Genomic DNA, 6,756 nt, shown 5'->3' with positions numbered 1-6,756 from the left:
AATCTACGCCAGTCACCAAGTAACCCATACAGCCAGAGAAAACTATACATTTGCAGAGCACAGGAGAGCACTCCAAGGAGGGCGCACAGCATCAGCACACGCCTGACACTGGTTTCTATGCGCTTGGGAGCACTCCACCTTGGTAGTGGGGTCCTGTGGGACAAGTAGAGTTGCTTTAGAGACTGGAAAAAGATTCCTAAACAAAGTGGTAACCCCCAACTAATTGTAAGCATCTGTAGCATTAATGGCAGTGCTGGCGACAAGGTTTTGGATAGCAGATCAGCCAAGATGAGGGAGGTACAATGCAATGCTGCCAGCCCCCCAGTCACCGAAAGCCGTTGAGGTGATGTTTCTTCTCTCAGAGCAAGAACAGCCAATGTGGCTTGGGCCCACAGCAATAAGGGAACAGGTAAATTATACAAAGCAGTGAGGACAGGGCGAGGCAGAATGTTTCTTGAACCGTATGGGTCAATTATGAGCTGTACAAATCGAAGCAGACCTGCTAGCAGAAGCAGGATGTTAGCAAGGGAGAAGGCCTTGCAAAACGGATGGCGCATATTTTCCCCACTGATCACTCCGAAAGTTGCTGCTACCACCGCTAAAAGAAACAGAATGGCTGAGCCATACACATGGAGCTCCCATGCAAAGGTTAGTGTCCGTTTTAAGTCCTCCCACTGTAGCCGGGTCACATTGCCACCAGTGGAGCCCACACATGGGCCTAGTATGCATGTACCTTTGACATCAGACAGCTTGCTCTCTGTTAATACTCCAAACAATCTTCCAAACCATTTTGGCTTTTCGTCACCTATAATGGGAATGGAAAACATTTTAGTCAGAAAAATGTAAACGTTTTTACTTTAATAAATGAGTTGTCTACAAATAGTTTTAAAAGTCCACTGAAGTGCTTTGAAACGCGAAGCATTATTCTACAGGATTATTCCCCAAAAACGCAATTGGGCTAGTTTTGAGTAGCAATTAGGAGGGATTTGTTGTGTAAACCTGGTAACCTTGGCCAGAGCCGTTGAGTTTGCTTACTTTAACACTGTTGTTTTTCACCAGGGGAACCCCACCAAAAACATATATTTTCCTCCCTGGAACGCAATTTTTATTGGAGGACCCACCTCAAAATGCAATTGGGATAGTTTTGGGCTATTTTGAGTAACAGTTGGGTGGGTTTTCTGGCAACCTTGGCCAGAGCCGTGGAGTTTGGTTACTTTAACACTGTTGTTTTTCATGTCTGCAGGTTAAAGATACCCCAATAACATTATATTGAGCCCCTGGAATGTGAACTTGAACCAATTGGGTAGGTTTTGTTGTGAAAACCTGGCAACCCTGGGCAGCGCTGTTGAGTTTGGTCACTTTAACACTGTTGTTTTTCATGTCTGCGGGTTGAGGCAACCCCAATAAATATATTTAGCCCCTGGAACGAGAATTGTACTGGGGAACCCCACCAAAAAATGTGTATTTTACCTCCTGGAAATTTTTATTTTTTTATTTTTCTGTCACTTTAACACTGTTGTTTTCCATGTCCTGTGGTTGAGGCAACACCAATAACGTTATATTTAGGCACTGGAATGCGAACTGTAGCTGGGGAACCCTGCCAAAAAATTTATATTTTACCCCTTTATTAGGGGAACCCCCTCGAAATATGTTTGGGCAACTTTTAAATAGCAATTGGGCAGAATTTGTTGTGAAAACCTGGCAACCCTGACCAGAGCAATTGAGTTTAATTACTTTAACACTGTTGTTTTTCATGTCCGCGGGTTGAGGCGACTCCCCCCCAAAAAACGGGTATTTTACCCTCCCCCCAAACACAATTTTTATTAGTCAGTCACAATCCCATTCATATTGCTATAAAATATAGGACTCACTGTAGAATTCAAATGAGTTTGATAAGTTTTATAGTCTCCACCGATTTACACATATGATCCGCTTCTGTATCCGTATCATGTCTACGGACCGGAGCTATCTTGTAAATGTGAGCACAGTAGTTTATAGATAAACTTAAGGCTAACATATTCATACTAAATGCCAAAAACACTTACATTTTGATTTCATGGGGACTTTTAAAAAATGGCAGCATTCATGATTACTTTTGTTTTTTGAGTAATTTCTCTCTGTGTTTTTTGCTTGCAAAACAGGTAGAGTTGTGGATAATGACTCCGCAGGTAAATCAGACAAAGCCTCTTCACGTTTCTTCTCACCTGACATTCATAAGAAAAACAAGTGCTTATTTCTATGATTTGCTAACTTGCTCTGTTTTTTATTTTTCAGAACTGGCAGTGGTTATTCAAACAACAGCTAAATACTCACCAGTTTGTAATGGAGGTGTGGCTGCAGGCGGATGGTTGGTGCCATAACGTTCCTCTCCCACTGTGGGATCAAAGAACCCTTGAATAGAGCCAGACTGCGTCACAAGAGTGCCATTGTGTCCCAACATTTCAGGCTTTGTGTTGGAGCTTAAATTCTGTGCGGATGCAACATACTTGCTATCCTGAGAAGCCTTCATGTCTTCTTTGTTGTTCCCATCTATATCTGTATTAGATGTCTCTAAAAACATATTGACTGCAGATTTTACTGTGGTGTTTGTCTCTGTAATTGGTATGATGGTTGTCAACAAAGGTTGGTCTTTGTTCATTCTCTCATTGTTATATATGTGGGTGTGGATGTGTGTAGTCAACTGAACAGCCATTGTGGATGTTGCTTGATCAGCGGCACTGTTATTGTTGGCTAAAATAATATCTTCACCAATATTATGGGTTAGTTTTTGTGGAACTGGAAGGGCAGGGTGAGCATCTAACTCTTGAATGTCAAAATCTTGTTTCTCTGCTCTGTCTGGAATAAACATGTCCATCTCTAGTAGACCAGTAGAGGGCATCATAACCTCAAGGCTCTGCTGAAGGCCACTTCCTTCCCCAGAGCCCTCATTTATGCTAAAGTTAGGCAGAAGGGGTAAGAGCAAGTCTTTGGTAAATCTGTTGTCATCTCTTTTCTCAATCCAGTTTTTTTGAAAGCCACCAGTTGCCTGAATGCTCAGGTTGTTGTGGCTTAATGGTAGCACTGAGTTGGAGCCAAGTGAAGTGACAGGTTGCTGGAGAAGAGGCAGTCCTAACATCAGAGTGACAAGCCAAACCATTCTGTCCTGTTAATTTCCAAAAGCTGTCAAGTAACAGTGCCAGTAGCTAAACGGTGACAGAGAGGATATACATGGATTAGAAAGAGTCTTAGAAGCTACACCTGTTGCAGTAAATTAACATTTTTTTCCTATTTGAATACATATTTTAAATGTAATTTATTCCTGTGATTTCCGGCTGAATGTTTAACATTGTTACTCCATTCACACGATCCTTCAGAAATCATTCTATTATTCTGATTTGCTGCTCAAAAACATTATAATTAATATTATTATGTTGAAAACAGCTTAGTTGAATTTTTTCAGGTTTCTTTGATGAATAAAAAGTTCATTTATCTTAAGTAGAACTCTTTTGTAACATTATAAATGTCTTTACCATCACTTTTGATTAATTTAAGGCATCCTTGCTAAATAAAAGTATTCATTTCTAGAATTTCTTTCCTCCAAAAAAAAACAACAAAACACATATTTCTTGAACAAAAAATTAGAATGATTTCTGAAGGATCATGTGACTGAAGTATTGATGCTAAAATGTATCTGATCACATGAATAAATTACATTTCAAATAGTTAAAAAATATTTCAGAATTTCACAATTTTTACTGTATTATGGATTAAATAAATGCAGGCTTGGTGAGCAGAAGAGGTTTCTTTAAAAAAAAAAAAACATTTAAAAAATTCTTACAGTTTAAAAACTTTTGACTGGTAGTGTACCTATGATAATTCTGCTAGCACATCTATAATATACTGAACTTATAGTTATAATGACAGCCACAACAGGCAGAAACGAAGACTGGATCATGCCAGATGCTTCAACCAGTCACAATTGTTTATCTCTGCTGTTTTCATACATTTATGTGAATGTCAACCTCTCCAGCTTACTGTGGGTGAACTACCTTGTTGTCTTTAGAACTAACTGACTAAGATTTAGTAGAATTGAAAAAGAAACTCAAATACTCCTCATGTAACACTTTCAACACTTACCTGAAGTTCCTGAGGCTAGCTGTAAAGTGAATATCACAGTATTTCTCAGATATAAATCATTTTTGCTGTACTGCTGGTGTAGTCGTCACTGAATGTTGTCTTCTTCAAACTGCTGCATCTTTGTGCTGATGCTTAAAATGCAGCCCACCTGACGTTTCACTGTAATCTTTCTGCCATCTGGTTGCTGTCCTGCTGGACTTACATCTCTGAGCAGGGTTCTGATCCCCAATCCAGACAACAGAAGTTAACCAACCTTAGGAGCTTCGAAACACTGGTGTAAAATGAAATATGTCAAGTCAGGGTCACAAAATTTATAGTCTTCAAAAAATATAGATACTTTACTGTTTAAATTTTGTGCATCTGTTCCTTCTGGTATCACAGATGTGTAAAGGTAATCTCTTCAATATAAAGGATTTCAGTAAGACCATTAGTTGTGTGAACCAGTCTGTTCCTACATAGCATAACAAAGCATACTGAAGGCTAATTGAATAAGAAAAATCCCATCACACAATTGACGTAATGTGATTTCTGATTCATTACAGTAATTCAGTCTTTTTTAAAACCATGTTAGGCTTACTTGCATGGTTCTTGATACAAACCTGCCATGTGGGGCTTAACAGCAACATGACGGATTTACCCAGATTGTATTTGAATGTATGTCAAACGCTACATGCAAAACCACAGAAAGGACACATTTGACCTCTTTCAGACATTTAAAAAATCTGTATGTTTTAAGGAATAGTTTTTAAGTACATAAAATCTCATGTACGCTACCAGTCAAAAGTTATTGAACAATAAGATTTTTGATGCTTTTTAAAGAAGTCTATTTCAAATGTACTATTTAAAATAATTTTCAGAAATCATTGTAATATGCTGATTTGCTGTTCTATAAACATGTATTAGTATTATCAATACCATATTCTTTGATGAATAGAAAGATCCAAATTCAGCATTTATCTGAAAAAGCTTTTGCAACATTATACACTTTACCAAAAGCTTGGTAAAATAATATTTTTTTAAGCAAGGATGCTTTAAATTGATCAAAAGTAATGATCTGAAGAAATTCTACTCAGCTGTTTTCAACATAATAATAATAAATAATAAAATGTTTTTGAGCAGCAAATCAAAATATGACTTCTGAAGGATCATGCGACTGGAGTAATGATGATAAAACTTCAGCATTCAAATCACAGGAATAAATGACATTTTAAAATATATTCAAATAGAAAACAGTTCTTTTAAATATTACAACTATTTCAACATTTTACTGTTTTTGCTGTACTTTGGATCAAATAAATGTCTTTAAAAAACATTAAAAATCTTACAGTTCAAACACTTTTGACTGGTAGTGTACATTATTTAACATTATATTGTACTGAATAAATATACTGAGGTAAAAAATAATGTATATTATATGTATGTATGTATAGTATATTATAAATATATAATCTTAAAATAAAATATCAAAATATAATCTTCATTATTATCCATTATAGTTCAAATTTCAGTTTTATCCAATAAAAATGGTTTCTAAAAAAAAAAAAAAAAGAAAAAGTGATATGGTATGTATTTGAGTTCATATTAAATACTAATGTAAAACATTTATTAGTTGGATCCTGTCATTAATAGTTTAATATGCTGTTGTTTGCAATAATGATCACAGGAAATTAGATATTTAGCACTATTGACTATTTCAAATACTGATTTTCTGATATTTACAATGTGTTTTGCTGAGACCATTTGACTCCTATTATGTAAACTATTAAATGGCATTTGAAGAGCTATATGTTTATCCAAATTTAAGACAGGGTCATTCTCGGGTTAAGAGAGAGACCGTGGGAATTAACTCTTTCTGAACTCATAACAGTCATATGATTAAGCGATATAGAGCATATCTAACCCGGTCCACCTTAAGAGCTCAGTCAGGCAGCCTTTTGCAGGGCGATCAGGGGGAGGCCCTCACAGACACATGCTTAGCGCTTTAAGGCGGACTGGAGCGAATAAAGCTCCGCTTAAAGGCACAAGCACGCTCAAATGACACACATAGAATGACTTTTCCCTGCTTTTGTAACGTATATAAAACATATACAATGCGGTCAAACGAATTTAGCAGTTATTATTTTCTATGCCTTTACTTAATAACCCACTGTCAATAATAATAAACAAAGTATTTTACAACAAAATCACAAGCAGTTGTTTTACACAGTATGGGCAAATCACATCTAATTTACCTCTTTTTAATATACCAGCCTTTTATAACGTGTTTCAACATATTATTGTATAAGTTAAACCAACAGCACATCAATGGACAGCGTAGTAAGTCTGTTCTTTATGTTTGCGTGAAACCGTTTAATATCAAGTGCCATACACAGCGAGTGCGCGCACCCGTGCAAGCTGCTGACAGGCTTTTGCAGTGTTGCCATGTCCTCTAAATATAAGCGGACTTTTATTATTATTATCATTATTAATATTATTTGGTTGAATATAACTATGTAGCTGGTTGCATTTTTAGGACTTACTTCCAAAATACAATCACAATCTCCATCTCAATAATAATAAATAACATAAACAACAACAACAACAAAAGATTACGTAAAAAAGGTAAATAAATTAAGCAATGAAAGATGGTGCTATTGATAG

The sequence above is a fragment of the Garra rufa genome, chromosome 20 (genome assembly GCF_049309525.1).
Source record: "Garra rufa chromosome 20, GarRuf1.0, whole genome shotgun sequence".
Lineage (NCBI taxonomy): Eukaryota > Metazoa > Chordata > Actinopteri > Cypriniformes > Cyprinidae > Garra > Garra rufa.
Note: the sequence above shows the minus strand (reverse complement) of the source record.